Raw genomic sequence first — 14873 nt, forward strand, 5'->3', positions numbered from 1 at the left:
ACAACCTATGACAAAGCTTCAAAACTTGAGACTCAACCCAGGCCCGATGTGTGGGTGGAAAAGTTTTTGCTCCACTGCACCCCTCTGATGCCCCAAGACTCAGCCCAGGCTCAGCATGTGGGTGAGAACTTCTGAAATACGTTTAGGACCCCTCCAGGCCCAGCCCAGGTCCAGGATGAAGGCATGGTGTGAAACTGTAGCTGAAGTCCCTGAAGTGAGGTCAGGGAACAGAACAACCCAGCTATCCAGTAGCATAACATCTTGCCAGATGGCACAGTGATTTCACTTCCAAGGGTAGCAGCAGGAAGAAGCTGAGCACAGCAGCCAGACCCAAGCCAAGCACACTGGGATGAGTTCAAACTTCATAGATCAAGACCTGGTAGCTGAGACACTTTGTGAGACCCAGATCTACAGCAGCATCCTCTCTCTTTCACTCTTGAACAAGACAGGGAACAAAAGAATTTCAGTAGGTGCTAAGATTATACCTGCACCAAAGCTCTACACCAAAGTTCAGAGGATAGTGCTACACAAAATGATAATGAGAAGGAAGAAAATGCAATCTCAGGCCCTGAGCCTACCCAGAACAAGTGCAGAAGACACTACCACAGAAGAAATTGGGAATCACACAGCTAAAATGTCTGAATTAATACCATCTGAAGGAAAGGAACAACTGCAGAAACATATAGAGGAAATCAGATCAGAAATGATCTCTGACCTTAAAAAAAAGAAAGTATAACTATACTGAAAGAATTAATAACTCCTTCTCAAGAAGACACTGATAAAAAATAGAGGATAATAGAAAAACAATGGAATCCTTGAATAAGCAATATGGGAAAGAAATGATCACATGAAGCAGAGTCAAAGAGATATAGAGGAACTTAAAATCTCAATCATGAGCTTGCAAAACTGATTGAGTGAAAGTGAAGACAGGGATTCAGATTTTGAAGATGCCATCACAGCTAGAGGAAAGGTAAGAAAAGATCTCTTAAAAACAACTAGGATGCCTAAAAAAATAATTCATCAACTGCAAGATGATGCAAATATGAACAATGTGAGATTAATAGGCATCAATGAGAAAGAGGGAGGCAATACAAATGATATAAAAAGAATATGGGCAAAAGTAATAGCAGAAAACTTCCCAAGTATGGGGAAACAATCTGACATTCAGGAAACTGAAGCATATAGAACTCGAAAAAACATCAACCCAACTAAAAGCACACCCAGACATATAATAGTAAAGATCTCAGAAATCCAGCACAAAAACAATATACTAAAAGGCACTAGAGAAAAGAAACAGACCATATTTAAAGGAAAACCCATAAGGATAATGGCAGAATTCTCTTCACAAAGCATGAAGGCAAGAAGAGCATGGAGCAGAGTATTTCAAGTCCTCTGTGAAAACAAATTCAAGAAGAGACTACTATACCCTGCAAAACTCTCTTTCAAGTTTGATGGAGAAATGAAATACTTTCATTACAAAAACCAACTAAATAATTTCATGATGACAAAGCCAACCCTACACAGAGTACTAAAAGATATTCTGGGGAGCAGCCAAAATGACCAGAACTCCTCAAATGAGAATGGAAGGAAACAACCAAATAGGACAAACAATTGAACAGAGGAGAAAAGGGGGTAAACAACAGCAGGCAAATAACATGGCAATAATAAGTCAATACATCTCAATTATAACCGTCAATGTAAATGGACTCACTTCACCAATCAAAAGAAATAGACCAGCACAGTGGATTAGGAAGCAAAATCCAACAATATGCTGTATACAAGAAACACATTTAACTCATAAAGAAATTTGTAGGCTGCAAGTCAAAGGATGGAAAACAATACGCCACTCCTGTTACCTCAGAAAAAACAGGGGTAGCAATCCTATTCACAGACAGTCTCAACTTCAAACCAAGAATGATCAAACAAAAGCAAGAAGGCCACTACATACTGGTTAGGGGAGAAAGTTTAAGAGGAAGTTGTAACACTCACAAATATCTATGCACCAAACACAGGAGCACCCAACTATATAAGACAAATCCTAATGAACATGAAACATCTAATATCCAATGCCACAATCTTAACAAGAGACTTTAACACCCCCTTATTCCAAAAAGATAGGTCAACCAGACCAAAAAATACCAAAGAAATAGCAGAACTAAACCACAACTTAGAACAAATGGACTTACTGGATATATACAGTGTTCCACCCAACCACAGATGAACACACATTTTTCTCAGTGGCACATGGGAAGTTTGCTAAAATAAACCACATACTAGTTCATAGGTCATGCTTAAGTATATGCAAGAAAACAGAAGTTATCCATGCATATTATCTGACCACAGTGTGATGAAACTGGAAATAAATGACAAAAGAAAAAACAAAACTCCATAAATATATAGAAATTAAACAACACCCTCCTCAGCAACCAATGGATTACAGATGAAATTAAACAAGAAATTAATATCTACAATTCAATGAAAATTCAAGCACAACTTATCAGAATTTATGGGATGCAATGAAAGCAGTTCCTAGAGGGAAATTTATAGCTGTGAACTCACACATTAGGAAAACATAATAAGGACAAAAATACCCTCATGCTGCACCTCAAACATGTAGAAAAGGAAGAGCAAAACAAACCCAAAGCCCAAAAATGGGAAGAAATCATAAAGATTAGAGCAGAAATTAATTCAACGGAGATGAAGAAACCAACACAAAGAATTAACGAATCAAAGGCTGGTTTAAAAGACTAAATAACATTTATAAACCCTTACCTAATCTCATCAAAAAGAGGAAAGAAAAAACTCAAATACAAATAATAAGGAATGAAAAGGGTAAAATCACCACAGAACCAGTGGAAGTTCAGAAGATCATTAATAGCTACTTTGAGAATCATTACTCTCACAGAAAAGAAGACACAGAAGAAATGGACAGATTCCAACAAAGTTATACATTACCAAACTGAATCAAGAAGATATAACAACTCTCAATAACCCAACAACAGTCAATGAAATACAAAATATAATAAAAAGAAACCCGACCGACAGAGAAAAATTCAGGGCCTGATGGATTCACAGCTGAATTCTACAAGAAATTTACAAAAGATATATTCCCAATACTCCTCAAACTCTTCAAAGAAATTCAAAAGGAAACAATTCCCCCAAAATAATTCCTGCAGGCAAGTGTTATACTGATACCAAAACCAAGGAAAGACACAACTAAAAAAGAGGACTACAGGCCAATCACCTTCATGAAGATAAATGCAAATATCCACAACAAAGTCCAAGCAAATAATATACAGCAAATCATCAAGAAGTTTATACACCATGACCAGGTAGGATTCATTCCAGGAATGCAAGGATGGTTCAATATATGCAAATCTACAAATGTAATACACTATAACAATAGAGCCAATTCCAAAAACCACATAATCATCTCAGTGGATGCAGAAAGGCTTTTGACAAAGTCCAACACTCACTCATGTTCAAAGTCCTATAGAAAATTGGAATGGATGGCCTCTATTTCAATCTGATAAAAGCCACCTATGACAAACAAATGGTAACATAGTTCTAAATGAGGAAAAATTGAAATCTTTTACTCTCAGATCTGGTATAAGACAAGGATGTCCTCTATCACTACTCCTATTCAATATGGTTCTGGAATCATTAGCTGGAGCCATTAGACAAGAGAGAGATATATAAAAAGAATAAGAATAGGTAAAGAAAAAGTTAAACTATCATTATTTAAAGAAGCCTTGATACTCTACCTGGAAGATCCAAAAAGCTCCACCAACATGCTACTAGAATTAATACACCAATAAGGTAGCATAGCAGAATAGTAAGTCAATACCCAAAAATCAATAGCATTCCTCTACATGAATAACAAACACCCAGAGCGGAAAATTATAGAAAAAAACTTTTTACCATAGCATCGAAGAAAATGATATATTTAGGAATTAATCCAACTAAAGATGTCAAAGATCTACTCAATGAAAATTACAGTACTCTGAAAAAAAGATCGTAAAGAATTTCAGAAAATGGAAAGATATTCCCTGCTCCTGGATAGGAAAAACCAACATTATGAAGATGGGCATACTCCCAAAATTGTTAAACAGATTTAATGCAATCCCTATCAGACTACCACCAACATACCTCCAAGACCTAGGGAAATTGTTCCTAAAATTTATTTGGAACCTGAAAAGTCCTAGAATAGCAAATGCAATCCTGAACACCAAGACAAGGCAGGAGGCATCACAATTCCTGACTTGAAATTATACTACAAAGCTACTGTGGTAAAATCAGCATGGCATTGGCAAAAAAAAATAGACCTCAGGATCAATGGAATACATTATAAGATGCACAAGCCTCTGCAAACACATTCAGCCAACTTATCTTTAACAAAGGAGCCAAACATACTTACTGGAAGAAAGATAGTCTCTTTACCAAATGGTGCTGGAAAAACTGGCTCTCTACAAACTGAAAACTAAAACTTGACCCAGCTCTATCAATATACACTAAACTAAAGTCAAATGGATTAAAGATCTAAATATTAAAACAGAAACACTAAATCTCCTGGAAGAGAAAGTAGGAGGAACTCTTGAAAACATAGGCATGGGCAAAGAGTTCATGAACAAAAATCAAATCGCACGGGTACTACTTGAAAGAATTAACTACTGGGACCTCCTCTTATTGAGAAGTTTTTGCATGTCAAAAGAAATTACCAACAGAGTGAAAAGACAACTAAAAATTTGGAAAAATTCTTAACTAATAAACACTCAGACATAGGTCTTCTGTTGAGAATTTATAAAGAAGCAAAAAACATTATGGCCTCAAAATTTAAAGACCCAGTCCAGAAATGGGCATCCAAGATGAATACACACTTCTCAGAGGAAGAAATTCTAGAAGCGAATAAATAAATGAAAAAATGCTCTACATCACTAACCATCCATGTAATGCAAATTAAAACAACTCTGAGATACCATCTTACCCCAGAAAAAATGGCTATCATAAAGAAATCAACCAACAACAAATGTTGGAGAGGCTGTGGGGAAAAAGTAATCCTTTTCCACTGCTGGGGAGAATATAGACTGGTGTGACCATTATGGAAAGTAGTTTGGAGATTCCTTAAAAAACTAGGACTGGAAATCCCACTCAAACCAGCTATCCCCCTACTGGGAATTTTCCCAAAGGAACTGAAAATATCACATCATAGTGATATATGTGCACCTATGTTTATAGCAGCACAATTTGTGATAGCCAAATCTTGGGAAAAAAAACAAAACGAAATACCCATCACCTGAAGAACAGATGAAAAGAATCATATTCTCTGAGGAATAGATGAAAAGAAGTTTATTAAGAATGACAAACTTGAAGCCTTCATATTTAAATGGATGCAACTTGAAGATATACTCATAAGCGTAATTAACCAGACCAACATGTGTAAATAACATATAGTCTTCCTAGTGTAAGAACTCTAAAGAAGAAATAAAAATTGAAAGGTGTAACACAGCTAAATGGAAAGTAAACCTTAAAGATTAAACAACAAAGAGAGAGTAAGGAGAAAAGCTAGGAAATATGGCAGTGGCAAAACCATACATTTATATACACAAGATGGTTAAGGCAATGGTCCTGAGAATCTCCATTAGGTTTTTGAAACTAGCAGGTAACTGGTAGGACTCTCACCCTGACTAACTATATATGCTGATATCTGTGAAATAAGCAATTGCACTGAGGATAGCAATGTGTAATACTAGGGCCATGTTTGGAATGCCTGTCATTCTGGTCTTCTAAATGCGTACTGCTTCTAATTCATATCAATTACTGCTATACACTCTCTCAAGTAAGTACTTGTTTAAAAAAAAGGTAATAAAAGAAAACAAGAGACAAGAAAAACAAATCATAGAACTGTCCTGCTACAATGTTGTATATGGATAGATTTCTAAATTTCTGTGTCAAAATGTGTAATTGTTTATTTACTTATTTGTTTTCAATTTTCTATTTTTTTCACATTCAATAGGATTTAAAGTTTAGCATATCAATAACTGATGGAAAATACCTGTTACATGTTATATCTGAGGTGTTTGATATTCAGACAGATAATGATGTTAAGCTCAACTGCCTATGTTATAGGGTAACAACATCATTAAGCTTCTCTTCTGGAGGGTTAACAATTTAAATTTGCAGACCAAAAATTGGAGAAAAAGGAAGGCTACAAGGATTGCCAACATTTTAGCCCTAGCCTTTCAAGGTCACTGAAGACTAAGGACATAAGAGAACTTGTTCCATAACATCCTTTAACTCAGTGGCGTCCAAAATTTTCCATTCAAGGAGATTATGGAGCCAAAGAGGAAAATGATCATCAATGCATAGTGTGCCTAGGGAGAGTCACCTAGAGAGAAAACATTCTCTCAGGCTTTTGCAGAGACCGAAATGGTCAGGCAATGGCCATGACTCATCTACATAGCTGAAACTGACAAAAGATCTGCAAACTGCTGTACATGGTTTCAGGGTAAACTCTGAGGGTATTTGACTGACTTTATCAGATAGAAAAGTTATATTTTTCATTATATAGGTCTTGCTTTATCTTGATCCTAACCATCCAGCAGAAAAGTATATGAACACAGATACAAAACGTAAAGCCATACTAACATGTTGAGCTGTAAATGGCTCAAGTCAACAACTTCTGACATTGCCAGTTTTGCAGATAACCCACTACTATTATGGTCTGCTGGACTATATTGATTATTTTGCTGAATTCACACTCCTACACTATTTGAATGGTAATGGAATACCCATGTCTGACAAAAATTTTGTTGTGAAAAAAAATATATATATGTATATACAAATTAGTTAGGTTAGACACACAGCTACTTTCTCCTAGTTCAATGAGAAGAAAGATTTGTACTAATAGTGTTCAGACAAAATATCATGTATGCGTCTTGTACTATGAATAACTACTATGAAGACAACAATATGCAATGTATCAATTATTTTAACTGTCCTACTAACCTGTTTTGAAACTGTTTCATTGTCATTTCCTTCTTGTATGTGTTTGTTTGTTTTTTGTTTTCTTTTTTGTGCAGGATCTCACTATTTCCTTCTCAATAAAATTAATTAAAAATAAATAAATAAATAATTGCTTATTTCTAAAAGTCACTGTTCTAAACCTTTGGTGTCGTTGTAATAAGACAAGCTCCAGAACCTGACCAAGGAGCATGCAAGACTCATGTATCAGAGAAGCTGGGTCAACAGAAAGATATTCTCCCCACTGTGAAATGTTTTTCCTGCCAGTACCTCTCTGGGATACTGGAAAGAAGCTGGGAACACATTTTAAAGGTTTGAGTCATGAATCAGTAACACTTACATGCATACTACGGAAGCTATCACAGGAAAAGTTAATGTCAAAAGTTAACTCTAACCTGAGGAAACAATTGAAGGCCCCAACTGAATTCAATGCACTGTGCAAAAACTTCAATGAAAAATATTATGATTCGCATGAAAAACAATCATTGCTAAGGCTGAATTCTTCTCCCAGGTTATAAGATGCACAAAAAAAGATCCACTTTATTAATGAGCCAAATGAAATAGGAAACTTCCAGGTTACACTTTTAAAATATTAGTATATAAAAACAAAACCAAAATAATTTATCAAGATTATTAAATGCATTTTAAAAAATTAAATCACTGCTGAAGAAAAAACTCAAGCCATTTTGGAAAACAACCAAAAATTTTCTTAAATAACAAAATATAATAGCAACAAATAAAAGTTGAATTATTTGAATTTAGAAACCCATGATTACACTGGACTCCAGACAAGACAAAGTAGAAGAGAAAATCAGTGAACCAGAATATCAGTCAAATAAAATTTATGCTGTAGGACACAATGAAAAGAAGATGAAATTTAATTGTTAAGAGAGAAGGAAGAATTTTTTAAAAAAAGAGAATCTTATAAAAGTGAGGCTATTAAAGGACATGGCTGATAATTGTTCACAACAAAATTCCTCAGATTGGGCTGGCCAAATAGCTCAGCAGATTAAAGCTCCTGCAAGCATGAATAGGGGTTGGGGGTTCAATTCCCAGGCCTGCTCTCTGGGCCCCATCCCGAGAGTGTGTTGAGAAGTCAATTGAGACTGGGTGTAGTGGTGTGTGCCTATAATCCCAGCTCTTGGGAGGCTGTAGAGAGGTGGATCACTATGACTCTGATCTAGTAGTGAGACTCAACACCCTGTAGACCCTTCCCTAAAATGAAACAAAAATCTCAGATTAAAGGAAAACTGCTTAGCCTCGTTTGAATAAATAAAAGTAAATTCACACCTAGGAAAAATAATATAAAAATTATGGTACATTGCTAACTGATAAAATGTGATAAATCATCTATAGATGAAAACTAGATCAGCATGGGAATTCTTGTTCTGATGGTTGTCTTCTTCACAACAAAAATAAGAGGTGGAAGACAAGATAATATTGGTATTAATCAACTGTTGACAGAAAAAAACTGTCATTTTGAACATTAAAAGTGAGCTCATGCTTAAGAATTCTACAAAAATACATTCTTAAGTAAGCATTTTTAAAACACAAATAGGTGTACTTTGGAGCTCATAAGTAAACAACATAGAAGGAAGAAGGAAGATGTGAGAAGAGGAGAACTAACAAAATAGAAAACAGCCAGGTAAATCTAAATAAACATTGACTGTAAACATAAGACTAATTTCAATTGAGAGAATTCAAAAATAAGGTGAAACTAAAGTAGTTTCTAGCTATGACATGGGATAGAGAAGACAGGAAAGGGGATAACTGGAGTTCAAGTATTCTAACTTGCTCCTGTCATTCAAATTGAGTTCAGACTTATTGATGATAACCAATACCTTTTTAGAAAAAGAGCTAAGGAATAAGGAATAAATAAAACTTGACTGATCTCAAAACAAGATTCTGTAATTCTCAATTCTGCTTCCAACAGACCAACCTGGAAAGACTCCAACATATTACCATAAGATGATAAGGACAACAGCACCCATTGCATCATGCATTTTCATCAATAACAAATAAATTATGGCAAGATTATAGTGATAGAACATCATAGGTAATTAAAATAAATTAATTACACTGACATAGACATGCTAAAATTATGTTGAATACAAAAAACAGATAGCTGGGCTGGGGAGATAGCTCAGCAGTCTAAGGGCCTGTCTGGCAAGCACAAGAACCCGGGTTCACCCCAAGTACTGTGTGCCATTCTGGCCCCAGAACCCTGGACACTATGCTGGCCACCAAAACCTGGCATGGTAGCACATGTCTGCAATCCCAGAGCTGGGGAGGCTGAGACAGGAGGGTCACTATGAGTCTAATCTGCATATCAAGACCCTGTATCAAATAAATAAAAGATTTAACAATAATAATAAATGATTTTAGAGTTTCACTATTTATGGATGAAAATTCCTGTTTTACACATGCTGCTTAGCACTGGAAGACACCAGTCTTCTTCATCTTTAGAATCCTGCATTTTGGTAGTGTTTTATTTCATTTCTCCAACAACTTGTAAAGATGAGGATCTCTCTTATGTTTACTGAATATTTGTGTTCTCTCCTTTGAGAAATGCCTGTTAATATTTTTTGCATTTATTAAATACAACTAAATGTCTAGTTGGGCGTGATGGTGCATGCCTATAATTCCAGTATAGACAACTTATCAACCCTATCTTAAAATAAGATATATTTTCTAAAAAGTTGATATTTGCCATATGATGCATTCATTTCTTCAATAAGCATTCGTAGAACAGATAATAGATGCCTGTTAGGTACTCAAGGAACAATGGCATTTGAGCTTCAAAATACACCTCCAAGGACTTGCAGTTCAATAGAGGGAGACATGAAAATCTCAGTGCTGTTTCAGGTGCTACAACTGTCAAAGGAGAGCACTATGAGCTGCTTCTGGAGACCTAAAAAGGTTGGGGAAATCTTACGGCAGCCAAGTGGTGCTTTAGCTTCCAGGTCTTGCAAATGAGTAGATATTTTCAGGTACTTTTTGCAGCTGGAAATCTGTGCAAAAGAAAAAATGATCATTCAAGTAGAAGAAAGTGCATAAAAACCAAATAGACATTGACAATATAGACTAGTACCCAAGAATCCAAGTGCAGGGATAGAAGATCAAGAGGAGTAGTTGTCACTACTGAATGAAAAAAGGATGAGGACTTTGAATGACCCATGGAAGACCCGGCTGCAGACATTCTGTCAGACGTGTGACAAATGTGTCTGGAGTGAGAAAGAACATCCCAGTAAGAAAAGCAGCTTTGAGAGTCATTAGTGCATAAAGTAATTTGTGATTAATTACACTCATGTTGAACTCCATCAACTTTTAAGGCTTTCCAGAGTGTGGACAGGTTTGTCAGCAACCTAAGTGGCCTCCAACATCTTTAAAGCTTTTGTGTCTGTTCTATTTTCTTTTTTAATGTCTCTTTCCTTGCTTTTAGTAGTTACTTCTTGATGCTGCCAAGTACCTTTTACATTCACTCATTTTTTTAAGTTGTCAAACTTTTATTTTTTTCCATAATTTTATTGAGAAACAAATAGCAACGAGACAGTTTCAAACCAAATTGGTAGGACAGTTCAATAAATAACACATTGCATACATTCTTCCTAGTGGTTAACTGCTGTACAAGATGCGGACATGATATCCTATTTACAAACACTATTAGAACAAATCCCTCTATTCATTAAGAGAATGTAACTATGTATCTATCCTAACCATTTTGAATACACAGATACAAAATGGACATTCCTCTGTATCCCCTTTTTTGTTAAGTTCCGTTATTTGAGTATTATAGGTGTGTTAACTCAGCAAAATATACTAAAAGAGTCCAGTAGTTCATAATAGTACTGGGTCTTCTGCTTCACTGGCAATGTCAGAAATTGTTGACCTGAGTCCCCTACAGCTCAACATAACAGCATGGTTTTACATCTTATACTTTGTTTTTATACATTTCTGCTGGACATTCACTCATTTTTAAAAATGCTTTGTAAATAAAAGTTGGCTAACCAAAATATGTGTAGGGTTATGTGTAATTAATATCAATAGTTATTAATATATCTGCAGGAAAGGAAAGGTAATCTGTCTTGGTTCATACTTAAATATGAACCTCATCTCATTGTAAAAGTTTATGATTTGTATTAATTCTGGTGTGTCTTTAAGAACAAAAGTCAAATGCTTGGTTCTAGGTCAATTAAAGACTAACACATAATCTCAGCATTTCAATCATCTTTACAAATAAGATATTTATACACTGAAGGTATTTTTAGGATGAATTTTTTTACAAAATTTTTATTCTCTTGCTTTACAAAAATTACAAAGCACAAATTTTAAAAACAGAAATAACTTCTTTGGGCTCTTGTGAACTAATTCTAGGCAACCAAGGGGCTGGAAAGCAGGCACTCTGTTCTTTTTGAGAATGGTGACATCACTGCTGGGCATCCTCCCTCACCACACAGTGGCCAGCTCTGACACAAGGGTCCCTTGTCAGATCAGACTCTGAAGCAGCGAGAGCTTCTCCTTAGTGCAGAACCTGTGCAGAGCCACCATCTGATTCTCACCACAACAGGAGACCTGGTGCCCCAAAGCCAGGCAGAAGTCATCCTTCACACATTTGGTGATGCCTTGAGTGACCATGTGGCACTTGATCAGCATTCCTTGATTGGGCAGTAATTCCAGTTGGATCGTCCCTCTTCCTGAGTTTTCAAGTAGGCCAATTCCTCCAGCATATCAACATTTGTAGCACAGCTGCAAAAATGTTCATACTGGAAATGTTTTTGTTGTCAAAACTTTTAAAGAAAAGCACTTAACCAAATGATCTCCTCTTGGATTTCTGAGATACTCAAGGGTAATTGCAGGAGTGCTAGTTGGGTGGAGTGCACATGGTGCCCTCACAATTTAAGGAGACCCATCATTGGCTCCTTCCTGACAAACTGAATATTTCATAACCACGATTATTCTGATTTATGAATACTAATATGATCTTGTATTTTGGTCACTGTGTTTCATATTTTATTTTACATTTTCAAAACAAGATGCGCTTGAAAATAAATTCAACCAAAAGACAAGGAATAAAGGCTGTTTGTCCATCTTTCCCATCCACTAGTTTGCCCTTCATAGAGAATCTTTTTAAATTGTCTGCTACTAGTTACTTACTCTGAGGTACTTCAACCATCCATTAACTTGCTCATTAATGCTTAATATTTACTGGTGTCTATGGTTTTACAATATTTTTAGACCATGCCTACTATATACTATGATAGAAGATATCTACTGTGATAGTATGTATCAAATCAACACCTCCTCACTTTACCTTCTCTATTTCTTTAGCTTTGTATGTTGTTTCAGAAGAAGTCATATTTCTATTAGATACTTTGAAATTTCAAATAATTTAGTTCAGTCTACATTTCCTTCCAAGCCTAACAATCATAACCAGGGTTTCTTGATATTCACCGTAACAGGCTTTCTAATCAAAGTAGATAATCTCTACAATCTTTATTATATCACAGTTATTTCTCAGGCTCGTCTGTAGGCTAATGAACAATTCAAAATTTATTGAATTATGATTATGTAAATTCTTTTTGATGTATATTCAATGTCAGATTTTCTGTGCCAAAGGACATGCTTTTACAATTAATTCTCTTTTTCTTTGTTCTATCCCATCTTTATCATAGTTATCAACTGAATCTCTTTGTAGTTCTAAAACCTGCATTTAGAAACATCTGTTTCCTGGCTCCAATCTGGACTGATTCCCCTTTGGCCTCATTAAAATGATCATTCAGAGATTGTTTACCACTATTCTGGTTTAGTATATCTATCTTGTAAAGATTTATAACCCTTTTATTGGTTTCACTGGAGAATTTCTTTAAGTAACTGCTCAAGAAACGATGACCATCATAAAGAAAGAAAATAGATCCATGGAACAGAATATAGAATCAAGAAATAAAAGCCCACATGTAGGGTCAAATTATTTTTAACAAGGTTTGTGAGACCATTCATTGGTAAAAAGGATAGTCTTTTCAACAAGTAGTACAAGAACATTTTAAACTTTAAAATTATAAATAATGAGGTTGTACTCTTGTATGATATATAAAAATAAACCCAAAATAGCTCAAAGACTTAAATATAAACTGAGAAAATAAAAATTTCTAGAAGAAAATATTAGGGAAATATTCAAGCATTGAATTTAGCAATGATTTTTCTTGGCTATGTCACTAAAATATAGGTAGCAGAATGAAAAACATAAATAAATAAGTAGATAAATTGGACTTCATTAAAATCAGAAACTCTAGTCCTGTGGTGGCGAATTTATGGTACTCATGCTGCAGCAGGTATGCAGTCTTCTCTGCCAGCACACGTGCCAAGTTACCCCAGAAGCTAAGCATCTGATAATAGTTGTTTTTCCAAAACTAAAACCTCAGTATTCAGGTTTAATTGCAGCGTTGGCACTTCACAATAAACAAGTGGATTTTTGGTTGCAGTTTGGGTGCTCAATCTCTAAAAAGTTTGCCATCACTCCTTTAGTCAATCAAAGGACACTGTCAAGAGATTGAAAGGATGACTTGGAGAGTGGGAGAAATTGCAAATTATGTATCTGATGAGGTACAATTTATTAATATATAAAGAACTTGTACAATTCAACAATAGGTAAAGCAATCATTTTCTTTGGGAAAAAAAGAGGGAGCAAAGGACTTAAACACTTCTCTAAAGAAATGCCAGCGTGCATAAGATGATCAATATCACTAATCATTAGGGAAACATAGATCAAAACTATGAAATGATTTCACTTTATGTCGATTAAGATTACTAATGTAGGAGAAAAAAAAAGAAAGAAAACTACATTCCTGAGTAAATCACCAAAAGAACTCAAAGACCTAGAATAAATATTTGTATACCAACATGCAGAATAATGAATTCATAGCCCAACAAAAAAAACCCAAATGTCCATTGGTAAATGAGTAGATAAATACCATCTAGTACTATATATGCATATAAAAGAACATTAGGTGATTATAAAAGAATGTAATTTGAAACATATTGAAACATAAATGGACCTTGAAAACAAATTGAGTGAAATAAGCCAAATACAAAAATTCAAATATTATCTGATGTTTCAGTTACTTTTTCCTTGTTGCTGGGACAAAATACTCAACACCCAAAATTAAGAGAAAAAGCTTTATTTAGCTCACAGTTAGTGGAGGTTTCAGTCCATACTTGGCTGGCTCCAAGGCAGAACAGCACATGGCAGAGGGCAGCCATTCATGGCAGCGGAAAACAACAAGAGCAAAGGGAGGAGCAGCAGCTGTGGCTTCTAGCCAACCCTTCTTCTGTCCTTACATTGTATGCAGATTACTCACCCCAGAGCGGGTGTAGCACTCATACCAATAATCCCAGCCTTGGATCATGAAATAGTCACAAACTCTAGAAGCCTCCCCATTGACTACATGAGGGTGTGGAGGGGTTGCACCTAGATACACACCATAACATCTGATTATAATTACATAAGGTAACTAAAAGAGTCAAATTTGTAGAGATGGAATGTTAAATAGTGGAATAACCAGACCCTGAAGGATGGAAATGATGAACTTACTGTTTAATGGACATGCAGCTCCAGTCTAAGATGGTAAAATCATTCTGGAATGGACAGTGGGGATGGTTGCCAAATAATGGGAATGCACATAATGCCTCTGAAGTGTACAATTAAAAATAGTTAAACTCATTTTATTATATATATATATATATATATATATACACACACACACACACACAAAGGTAAAAGAATATGGAAAATTAAACATGAAATATATTTTAAATGATGAAAAGAAGAAAATAATTTTGTCTTTGAATTTCCAAAA

The sequence above is a fragment of the Octodon degus genome, unplaced genomic scaffold (genome assembly GCF_000260255.1).
Source record: "Octodon degus isolate 3935 unplaced genomic scaffold, OctDeg1.0 scaffold00091, whole genome shotgun sequence".
In the NCBI taxonomy this organism is placed as follows: Eukaryota; Metazoa; Chordata; class Mammalia; order Rodentia; family Octodontidae; genus Octodon; species Octodon degus.